Source organism: Aquarana catesbeiana, linkage group LG13 (genome assembly GCF_042186555.1).
Source record: "Aquarana catesbeiana isolate 2022-GZ linkage group LG13, ASM4218655v1, whole genome shotgun sequence".
In the NCBI taxonomy this organism is placed as follows: Eukaryota; Metazoa; Chordata; class Amphibia; order Anura; family Ranidae; genus Aquarana; species Aquarana catesbeiana.
Window position 1 is genome coordinate 216,146,937 of NC_133336.1, and position 11,589 is coordinate 216,158,525.

Genomic DNA, 11,589 nt, shown 5'->3' on the forward strand with positions numbered 1-11,589 from the left:
AGGGATTACCGGCATGAGGAAGGAAGTCCCAATTCCTCTATATAGATCTTTATATCACTAAAGGGGTCACCACCAGGAGGAAGGAGGTCCTGATTCCTCTATATAGATCTTTATATCACTAAAGTTGATCACCAGGAGGAAGGAGGTCCTGATTCCTCTATATAGATCTTTATATCACTAAAGGGGTCACCACCAGGAGGAAGGAGGTTCTGATTCCTCTATATAGATCTTTATATCACTAAAGTTGGTCACCACCAGGAGGAAGGAGGTCCCGATTGCTATATATATATATATATATCTTTATATCACTAGAGGGGCCACCAGCAGAAGGAAGGAGGTCCTGATTCCTCTATATAGATCCTTATATAACTAGAGGGGTCACCAGCAGGAGGAAGGAGGTCCCGATTCCTCTATATAGATCTTTATATCACTAGAGGGGTCACCACCAGGTGGAAGTAGGTCCCGATTCCTCTATATAGATCTTTATATAACTAGAGGGGTCACCAGCAGAAGGAAGGAGGTCCTGATTCCTCTATATAGATTTTTATATAACTAAAGGGGTCACCAGCAGGAGGAAGGAGGTCCCGATTCCTCTATATAGATCTTTATATCACTAGAGGGATCACCAGCAGGAGGAAGGAGGTCCTGATTCCTCTATATAGATCTTTATATCACTAAAGGGGTCACCACCAGGAGGAAGGAGGTCCCGATTCCTCTATATAGATCATTATATCACTAGAGGGGTCAGCAGCACAAGGAAGGAGGTCCTGATTCCTCTATATAGATCTTTATATCACTAGAGGGATCACCAGCAGGAGGAAGCAGGTCCCGATTCCTCTATATAGATCTTTATATCACTAGAGGGGTCACCACCAGGAGGAAGGAGGTCCTGATTCCTCTATATAGATCTTTATATAACAAGAGGGGTCACCAGCGGGAGGAAGGAGGTCTAGATTCCTCTATATAGATCTTTATATCACTAAAGTTGGTCACCAGCAGAAGGAAGGAGGTCCCGATTCCTCTATATAGATCTTTATATAACTAGAGGGGTCCCCAGCAGAAGGAAGGAGGTCCTGACTCCTCCATATAGATCTTTATATCACTAGAGGGATCACCAGCAGGAGGAAGGAGGTCCTGATTCCTCTATATAGACCTTTATATCACTAGAGGGGTCACCAGCGGGAGGAAGGAGGTCTAGATTCCTCTATATAGATCTTTATATCACTAAAGTTGGTCACCACCAGGAGGAAGGAGGTCCTGATTCCTCTATATAGATCTTTATATCACTAAAGTTGATCACCAGGAGGAAGGAGGTCCTGATTCCTCTATATAGATCTTTATATCACTAAAGGGGTCACCACCAGGAGGAAGGAGGTTCTGATTCCTCTATATAGATCTTTATATCACTAAAGTTGGTCACCACCAGGAGGAAGGAGGTCCCGATTGCTATATATATATATATATATATATATATATATATATATCTTTATATCACTAGAGGGGCCACCAGCAGAAGGAAGGAGGTCCTGATTCCTCTATATAGATCCTTATATAACTAGAGGGGTCACCAGCAGGAGGAAGGAGGTCCCGATTCCTCTATATAGATCTTTATATCACTAGAGGGGTCACCACCAGGTGGAAGTAGGTCCCGATTCCTCTATATAGATTTTTATATAACTAGAGGGGTCACCAGCAGAAGGAAGGAGGTCCTGATTCCTCTATATAGATTTTTATATAACTAAAGGGGTCACCAGCAGGAGGAAGGAGGTCCTGATTCCTCCATATAGATCTTTATATCGCTAGAGGGATCACCAGCAGGAGGAAGGAGGTCCTGATTCCTCTATATAGATCTTTATATCACTAAAGGGGTCACCACCAGGAGGAAGGAGGTCCCGATTCCTCTATATAGATCATTATATCACTAGAGCGGTCACTGACAAGAGGAAGGAGGTCCCGATTCCTCTATATAGATCTTCATATCACTAGAGGGACCACCAGCAGGAGGAAGGAGGTCCTGATTACTCTATATAGATCTTTATATCACTAAAGGGGTCACCACCAGGAGGAAGGAGGTCCCGATTCCTCTATATAGATCATTATATCACTAGAGGGGTCAGCAGCACAAGGAAGGAGGTCCTGATTCCTCTATATAGATCTTTATATCACTAGAGGGATCACCAGCAGGAGGAAGCAGGTCCCGATTCCTCTATATAGATCTTTATATCACTAGAGGGGTCACCACCAGGAGGAAGGAGGTCCTGATTCCTCTATATAGACCTTTATATCACTAGAGGGGTCACCAGGGGGAGGAAGGAGGTCTAGATTCCTCTATATAGATCTTTATATCACTAAAGTTGGTCACCAGCAGAAGGAAGGAGGTCCCGATTCCTCTATATAGATCTTTATATAACTAGAGGGGTCACCAGCAGAAGGAAGGAGGTCCTGATTCCTCCATATAGATCTTTATATCACTAGAGGGATCACCAGCAGGGGGAAGGAGGTCCTGATTCTTCTATATAGATCTTTATATAACTAGAGGGATCACCAGCAGAAGGAAGGAGGTCCTGATTCCTCCATATAGATCTTTATATCACTAGAGCGGTCACCGACAAGAGGAAGGAGGTCCTGATTCCTCTATATAGATCTTTATATCACTAGAGGGACCACCAGCAGGAGGAAGGAGGTCCTGATTCCTCTATATAGATCTTTATATCACTAAAGGGGTCACCACCAGGAGGAAGGAGGTCCTGATTCCTCTATATAGATCTTTATATCACTAGAGGGGTCAGCAGCACAAGGAAGGAGGTCCTGATTTCTCTATATAGATCTTTATATCACTAGAGGGATCACCGACAAGAGGAAGGAGGTCCTGATTTCTCTATATAGACCTTTATATCACTAGAGGGGTCAGCAGCACAAGGAAGGAGGTCCTGATTCCTCTATATAGATCTTTATATCACTAAAGGGGTCACCACCAGGAGGAAGGAGGTCCTGATTCCTCTATATAGACCTTTATATCACTAGAGGGATCACCAGCAGGAGGAAGGAGGTCCTGATTCCTCTATATAGATCTTTATATCACTAGAGGGGTCACCAGCGGGAGGAAGGAGGTCCTGATTCCTCTATATAGATCTTTATATCACTAAAGTTGGTCACCGGCAGGAGCAAGGAGGTCCCGATTCCTCTATATAGATCTTTATATCACTAGAGGGATCACCAGCAGAAGGAAGGAGGTCCTGATTCCTCTATATAGATCTTTATATCACTAGAGGGATCACCAGCGGGAGGAAGGAGGTCCTGATTCCTCTATATAGATCTTTATATCACTAAAGTTGGTCACCGGCAGGAGCAAGGAGGTCCCGATTCCTCTATATAGATCTTTATATCACTAGAGGGATCACCAGCAGAAGGAAGGAGGTCCTGATTCCTCTATATAGATCTTTATATCACTAGAGCGGTCACCGACAAGAGGAAGGAGGTCCTGATTCCTCTATATAGATCTTTATATCACTAGAGGGACCACCAGCAGGAGGAAGGAGGTCCTGATTCCTCTATATAGATCTTTATATCACTAAAGGGGTCACCACCAGGAGGAAGGAGGTCCTGATTCCTCTATATAGATCTTTATATCACTAGAGGGGTCAGCAGCACAAGGAAGGAGGTCCTGATTTCTCTATATAGATCTTTATATCACTAGAGGGATCACCGACAAGAGGAAGGAGGTCCTGATTTCTCTATATAGACCTTTATATCACTAGAGGGGTCAGCAGCACAAGGAAGGAGGTCCTGATTCCTCTATATAGATCTTTATATCACTAAAGGGGTCACCACCAGGAGGAAGGAGGTCCTGATTCCTCTATATAGACCTTTATATCACTAGAGGGATCACCAGCAGGAGGAAGGAGGTCCTGATTCCTCTATATAGATCTTTATATCACTAGAGGGGTCACCAGCGGGAGGAAGGAGGTCCTGATTCCTCTATATAGATCTTTATATCACTAAAGTTGGTCACCGGCAGGAGCAAGGAGGTCCCGATTCCTCTATATAGATCTTTATATCACTAGAGGGATCACCAGCAGAAGGAAGGAGGTCCTGATTCCTCTATATAGATCTTTATATCACTAGAGGGATCACCAGCGGGAGGAAGGAGGTCCTGATTCCTCTATATAGATCTTTATATCACTAAAGTTGGTCACCGGCAGGAGCAAGGAGGTCCCGATTCCTCTATATAGATCTTTATATCACTAGAGGGATCACCAGCAGAAGGAAGGAGGTCCTGATTCCTCTATATAGATCTTTATATCACTAGAGGGGTCAGCAGTAGGAGCAAGGAGGTCCCGATTCCTCTATATAGATCTTTATATCACTAGAGGGGTCACCAGCAGGAGGAAGGAGGTCCCGATTCCTCTATATAGATCTTTATATCACTAGAGGGGTCACCACCAGGAGGAAGGAGGTCCTGATTCCTCTATATAGATCTTTATATCACTAGAGGGGTCACCACCAGGAGGAAGGAGGTCCTGATTCCTCTATATAGATCTTTATATCACTAGAGGGGTCACCAGCAGGAGGAAGGAGGTCCTGATTCCTCTATATAGATCTTTATATCACTAGAGGGGTCACCATCAGGAGGAAGGAGGTCCTGATTCCTCTATATAGATCTTTATATCACTAGAGGGGTCACCAGCAGGAGGAAGGAGGTCCTGATTCCTCTATATAGATCTTTATATAACTAGAGGGGTCATCACCAGGAGGAAGGAGGTCCTGATTCCTCTAGTGGGAGTCCATACACACAGAACCAGTACATATAGTGATATGCTGGGTACAGAGTAGTTGTGGTGCCGGTATCCCGAAGGCGGTCTCTGTATACATTGTATCTGTGATGGAACGTGGAGTGTTTGTTGGGATCTCCTTGTCTGGTGGCGCTGAGGACAGGAAATGCTGCTGAGGAGACAATACAGAGAACATTCCTGAGAAACCGAGAGCAAAACAAGGAACTGAGGGGAGCGCAACATATCATATCGAGGAATCTGCAGAGTATCCCACCATGGGCCTCTCTAGAGATCTGCAGAACATCGCTCCCTCCCCTCCCCCTCCTGACAGATCCATATTGATATATTCTGCAGATTATCCCATCACTGACCCCTCTAGAGATCTGCAGAGCATTGCTCCCTCCCCCTCCTGACAGATCCATATTGATATATTCTGCAGATTATCCCATCATTGACCTCTCTAGAGATCTGCAGAACATCACTCCGTCCCCTCCTCTCCTGACAGATCCATATTGATATATTCTGCAGATTATTCCACCACTGACCCCTCTAGAGATCTGCAGAGCATCGCTCCCTCCCCCTCCAGACAGATCCATATTGATATATTCTGCAGATTATTCCACCACTGAGTTCTCTAGAGATCTGCAGAACATAGCTCCCTCCCCTCCCCCTCCAGACAGATCCATATTGATATATTCTGCAGAGCATCGCTCCCTCCCCTCCCCCTCCTGACAGATCCATATTGATATATTCTGCAGATTATCCCATCACTGACCCCTCTAGAGATCTGCAGAGCATTGCTCCCTCCCCCTCCAGACAGATCCATATTGATATATTCTGCAGAGCATCGCTCCCTCCCCTCCCCCTCCTGACAGATCCATAGTGATATATTCTGCAGAGTATCACATCCCTGACCGAAGTCTCGGCGGTCTGTTTGTTTGCACAGAGAAATGATTCGAAGAGAGAGACAGCCTGCAGGGTTGCGATGTTCTGCAAACTCGTGACTCTTGGCCTGGTACAGACATAGGGACGGCGGATTCTTGCGGGGTGACGTTTCCCGCAGAGTGTCGCATACTTCTGCCGGGTAATCAGAATGGTGCAGACAGACGGACAGATCCACTCACACACTGATAGAATGACCCCCACCCCCGCTCCAGCCAGTCTGCCTGCAACTTCCTCCTCCCAGAGACTGGGATCTTATCTGCAGCCAGAGAGCACGTCCCATACAGAGCAATAGTCTGCAGGCCTCAGGGGGGGATACTCTGCAGAATATATCAGTATGGATCTGTCAGGAGGGGGAGGGGAGGGATCGATGCTCTGCAGATCTCTAGAGAGGTCAGTGATGAGATACTCTGCAGAATATATCAATATGGATCTGTCAGGAGGGGAGGGAGCAATGCTCTGCAGAATATATCAATATGGATCTGTCAGGAGGGGGAAGGGAGGGAGCGATGCTCTGCAGAATATATCAATATGATCTGTCAGGAGGGGGAAGGGAGGGATCGATGCTCTGCAGATCTCTAGAGAGGTCAGTGATGAGATACTCTGCAGAATATATCAATATGGATCTGTCAGGAGGGGAGGGAGCGATGCTCTGCAGAATATATCAATATGGATCTGTCAGGAGGGGGAAGGGAGGGAGCGATGCTCTGCAGAATATATCAATATGGATCTGTCAGGAGGGGGAAGGGAGGGAGCGATGCTCTGCAGATCTCTAGAGAGGTCAGTGATGAGATACTCTGCAGAATATATCAATATGGATCTGTCAGGAGGGGGAGGGGAATACTTTGTATTACAAATTGTTTCTTTTTATAACTTTATTAAAATGTAATATATGAACACTTCATTCAGCTCTATGAATAGCAGGGAGTTGCGATGCTCTGCGGTGCGTTGATGTTTTGCTCCAAGTCAGGTGAGGAGAAGATCATTTTCTCTGCATTGATCGATGTATTCTGGGCATTTTCAGATGCTGCTACTGATGGCGGTAGGTGCCAATCTGTGACCGGTGATGGTGGTCGGTGCCAGTCTGTGCCCGGAGCTGGTGATGGCAGTCGGTGCCAATCTGTGCCGGTACTGGTGATGGCGGTCGGTGCCAATCTGTGCCCGGTGCTGGTGATGGCGGTCGGTACCAGTCTATGCCCGGGGCTAGTGATGGCAGTCAGTGCCAATCTGTGCCCAGGGCTGGTGATGGCAGTCGGTGCCAGTCTTTGCCCGGTGCTGGTGATGTTGGTCGGTGCTGGTCTGTGCTCGGTGCTGGTGATGGCGGTCGTTGGCAGTCTGTGCCCGGTGCTGGTGATGGCAGTCGGTGCCAATCTGTGCCGGTACTGGTGATGGCAGTCGGTGCCAATCTGTGCCGGTACTGGTGATGGCGGTCGGTGCCAATCTGTGCCCGGTGCTGGTGATGGCAGTCGGTGCCAATCTGTGCCGGTACTGGTGATGGCGGTCGGTGCCAATCTGTGCCCGGTGCTGGTGATGGCGGTCGGTACCAGTCTATGCCCGGGGCTAGTGATGGCAGTCAGTGCCAATCTGTGCCCAGGGCTGGTGATGGCAGTCGGTGCCAGTCTTTGCCCGGTGCTGGTGATGTTGGTCGGTGCTGGTCTGTGCTCGGTGCTGGTGATGGCGGTCGTTGGCAGTCTGTGCCCGGTGCTGGTGATGGCGGTCGGTGCCAGTCTGCGCCAGTGCTGATGATGGCTGTCATGCTAGTCTGTGCCTGGTGCTGGTGATGGTGGTCAGTGCCAGTCTGTGCCCAGGGCTTGTGATGGCAGTCAGTGGCAGTCTTTGCCCAGTGATGGTGGTCAGTGCCAGTCTGTGCCCAGGGCTGGTAATGGTGGTCGGTGCCAGTCTGTGCCCGGGGGTGGTAATAGTGGTCGGTGCCAATCTGTGCCCAGGGATGGTGATGGCGTTCGGTGCTGGTCTGTACTCAGTGCTGGTGATGGCGGTCGCTGCAAGTCTGTGCCCGGGGCTGGTGATGGCGGTCAGTGCCAGTCTTTTCCCGGTGCTGGTGATGGTGGTTGGTGCCAGTCTGTGCCTGGGGCTGGTAATAGCGGTCGGTGCCAGTCTGTGCCCGGGACTGGTGATGGTGGTCAGTGCCAGTCTGTGCCTGGGGCTGGTGATGGAGGTCAGTGCCAGTCTGTGCCCAGGGCTGGTGATGGCAGTCGGTGCCTGGAGCTGGAAATGGCAGTCAGTGCCAGTCTGTGCCCGGTGCTGGTGATGGTGGTCGGTGCCAGTCTGTGCCCAGCGCTGGTGATGGCGAGCGGTGCAAATCTATGCCCAGTGCTGGTGATGGCGGTCGGTGCCAGTCTGTGCCTGGGGCTGGTGATGGTGGTCAGTGCCAGTCTGTGCCCGGTGCTGGTGATTGTGGTTGATGCCAGTCTGTGCCCAGGGCTTTTAATGGCGGTTGTTGCCAGTCTGTGCCCGGGGCTGGTGATAGTGGTCAGTACCAGTCTGTGCCTGGGGCTGGTAATGGCAGTCGGTGCCAGTCTGTGCCTGGGGCTGGTGATGGCGGTCAGTGCCAGTCTGTGCCTGGGGCTGGTGATGGCGGTCAGTGACAGTCTATGCCAAGGGCTGGTAATGGTGGTCGGTGCCAGTCTGTGCCTGTGGCTTATGATGGCGGTCAGTGCCAGTCTTTGCCCGGTGCTGTGATGGTGGACAGTGCCAGTCTGTGCCCAGGGCTGGTAATAGCAGTTGTGCCAGTCTGTGCCAGGGGCTGGTGATGGTGGTCGGTGCCAGTCTGTAACCGGTGCTGGTGATGGTGGCCGTGCCAGTCTGTGCCCAGGGCTGATGATAGTGGTCAATACCAGTCTGTGCCTGGGGCTGGTAATGGCAGTCGGTGCCAGTCTGTGCCTGGGGCTGGTGATGGCGGTCGGTGCCAGTCTGTGCCTGGGCTGGTGATGGCGGGCAGTGCCAGTCTGTGCCCAGGGCTGTTAATGGCGGTCGGTGCCAGTCTGTGCCCGGGGCTGGTGATGGCGGTCAGTGCCAGTCTTTGCCCGGTGCTGGTGATGGTGGTCAGTGCCAGTCTGTGCCCAGGGCTGGTAATGGCGGTCGTGCCAGTCTGTGCCTGGGGCTGGTAATAGCGGTCGGTACCAGTCTGTGCACGGGGCTGGTGATGGTGGTCAGTGCCAGTCTGTGCCCAGGACTTGTAATGGCGCTCTGTGCCAGTTGGGGGGCTGGTGATGTCGGTTAGTGCTAGTCTTTGCCCGGTGCTGGTGATGGTGGTCGGTGCAAGTCTGGGACCGGTGCTGGTAATAGCGGTCGGTGCCAGTATGTGCCCAGGGCTGGTGATGGCGGTCTGTGCCAGTCTGTGCCTGGGGCTGGTGATGGCGGTCAGTGCTAGTCTTTGCCCGGTGCTGGTGATGGTGGTCGGTGCCAGTCTGTGCCCGGGGCTGGTGATGGTGGTCGGTGCCAGTCTGTGCCTGGGGCTGGTGATGGCGGTCAGTGCCAGTCTTTGCCCGGGGCTGGTGATGGAGGTTGGTGCCAGTCTGTGCCCAGGGCTGGTGATGGCAGTCGGTGCCTGGAGCTGGAAATGGCAGTCAGTGCCAGTCTGTGCCCGGTGCTGGTGATGGCGGTCGGTGCCAGTCTGTGCCCAGCGCTGGTGATGGCGAGCGGTGCAAATCTATGCCCAGTGCTGGTGATGGCGGTCGGTGCCAGTCTGTGCCTGGGGCTGGTGATGGTGGTCAGTGCCAGTCTGTGCCCGGTGCTGGTGATTGTGGTTGATGCCAGTCTGTGCCCAGGGCTTTTAATGGCGGTTGTTGCCAGTCTGTGCCCGGGGCTGGTGATAGTGGTCAGTACCAGTCTGTGCCTGGGGCTGGTAATGGCAGTCGGTGCCAGTCTGTGCCTGGGGCTGGTGATGGCGGTCAGTGCCAGTCTGTGCCTGGGGCTGGTGATGGCGGTCAGTGACAGTCTGTGCCAAGGGCTGGTAATGGTGGTCGGTGCCAGTCTGTGCCTGTGGCTTATGATGGCGGTCAGTGCCAGTCTTTGCCCGGTGCTGTGATGGTGGACAGTGCCAGTCTGTGCCCAGGGCTGGTAATAGCGGTTGTGCCAGTCTGTGCCAGGGGCTGGTGATGGTGGTCGGTGCCAGTCTGTAACCGGTGCTGGTGATGGTGGCCGTGCCAGTCTGTGCCCAGGGCTGATGATAGTGGTCAATACCAGTCTGTGCCTGGGGCTGGTAATGGCAGTCGGTGCCAGTCTGTGCCTGGGGCTGGTGATGGCGGTCGGTGCCAGTCTGTGCCTGGGCTGGTGATGGCGGTCAGTGCCAGTCTGTGCCCAAGGCTGTTAATGGCGGTCGGTGCCAGTCTGTGCCCGGGGCTGGTGATGGCGGTCAGTGCCAGTCTTTGCCCGGTGCTGGTGATGGTGGTCAGTGCCAGTCTGTGCCCAGGGCTGGTAATGGCGGTCGTGCCAGTCTGTGCCTGGGGCTGGTAATAGCGGTCGGTACCAGTCTGTGCCCGGGGCTGGTGATGGTGGTCAGTGCCAGTCTGTGCCCAGGACTTGTAATGGCGCTCTGTGCCAGTTGGGGGGGCTGGTGATGTCGGTTAGTGCTAGTCTTTGCCCGGTGCTGGTGATGGTGGTCGGTGCAAGTCTGGGACCGGTGCTGGTAATAGCGGTCGGTGCCAGTATGTGCCCAGGGCTGGTGATGGCGGTCTGTGCCAGTCTGTGCCTGGGGCTGGTGATGGCGGTCAGTGCTAGTCTTTGCCCGGTGCTGGTGATGGTGGTCGGTGCCAGTCTGTGCCCGGGGCTGGTGATGGTGGTCGGTGCCAGTCTGTGCCTGGGGCTGGTGATGGCGGTCAGTGCCAGTCTTTGCCCGGGGCTGGTGATGGTGGTCGGTGCCAGTCTGTGCCCGGGGCTGGTGATGGAGGTTGGTGCCAGTCTGTGCCCGGTGCTGGTGATGATGGTTGGTGCAAGTCTGTGCCCAGGGCTGGTGATGGCAGTCTGTGCCTGGCGCTGGTGATGATGGTCGGTGCCAGTCTGTGCTCAGCGCTGGTGATGGTGATCGGTGCCAGTCTGTGCCTTGGGCTGGTGATGGCGGTCAGTGCTAGTCTTTGCCCGGTGCTGGTGGTCGGTGCCAGTCTGGGCCCGGGGCTGGTGATGGTGGTCGGTGCCAGTCTGTGCCCGGGGCTGGCGGTTGGTGCCAATCTGTGCCCGGGGCTGGTGATGGCAGTCGGTGCTGGTCTGTGCTCGGTGCTGGTGATGGTGGTCGGTGCCAGTCTGTGCCTGGAGCTGGTGATGGCGGTCGGTGCCAATCTGTGCCCGGTGCTGGTGATGGCAGTCGGTGCCAATCTGTGCCGGTACTGGTGATGGCGGTCGGTGCCAATCTGTGCCCGGTGCTGGTGATGGCGGTCGGTACCAGTCTATGCCCGGGGCTAGTGATGGCGGTCAGTGCCAATCTGTGCCCGGTGCTGGTGATGGCAGTCGGTGCCAGTCTTTGCCCGGTGCTGGTGATGGCGGTCGGTGCCAGTCTGCGCCAGTGCTGATGATGGCGGTCATGCTAGTCTGTGCCTGGTGCTGGTGAAGGCGGTCAGTGCCAGTCTGTGCCCAGGGCTTGTGATGGCAGTCAGTGGCAGTCTTTGCCCAGTGATGGTGGTCAGTGCCAGTCTGTGCCCAGGGCTGGTAATGGTGGTCGGTGCCAGTCTGTGCCCGGGGGTGGTAATAGTGGTCGGTGCCAGTCTGTGCCCAGGGATGGTGATGGCGTTCGGTGCCGGTCTGTACTCAGTGCTGGTGATGGCGGACGCTGCAAGTCTGTGCCTGGGGCTGGTGATGGCGGTCAGTGCCAGTCTTTTCCCGGTGCTGGTGATGGTGGTTGGTGCCAGTCTGTGCCTGGGGC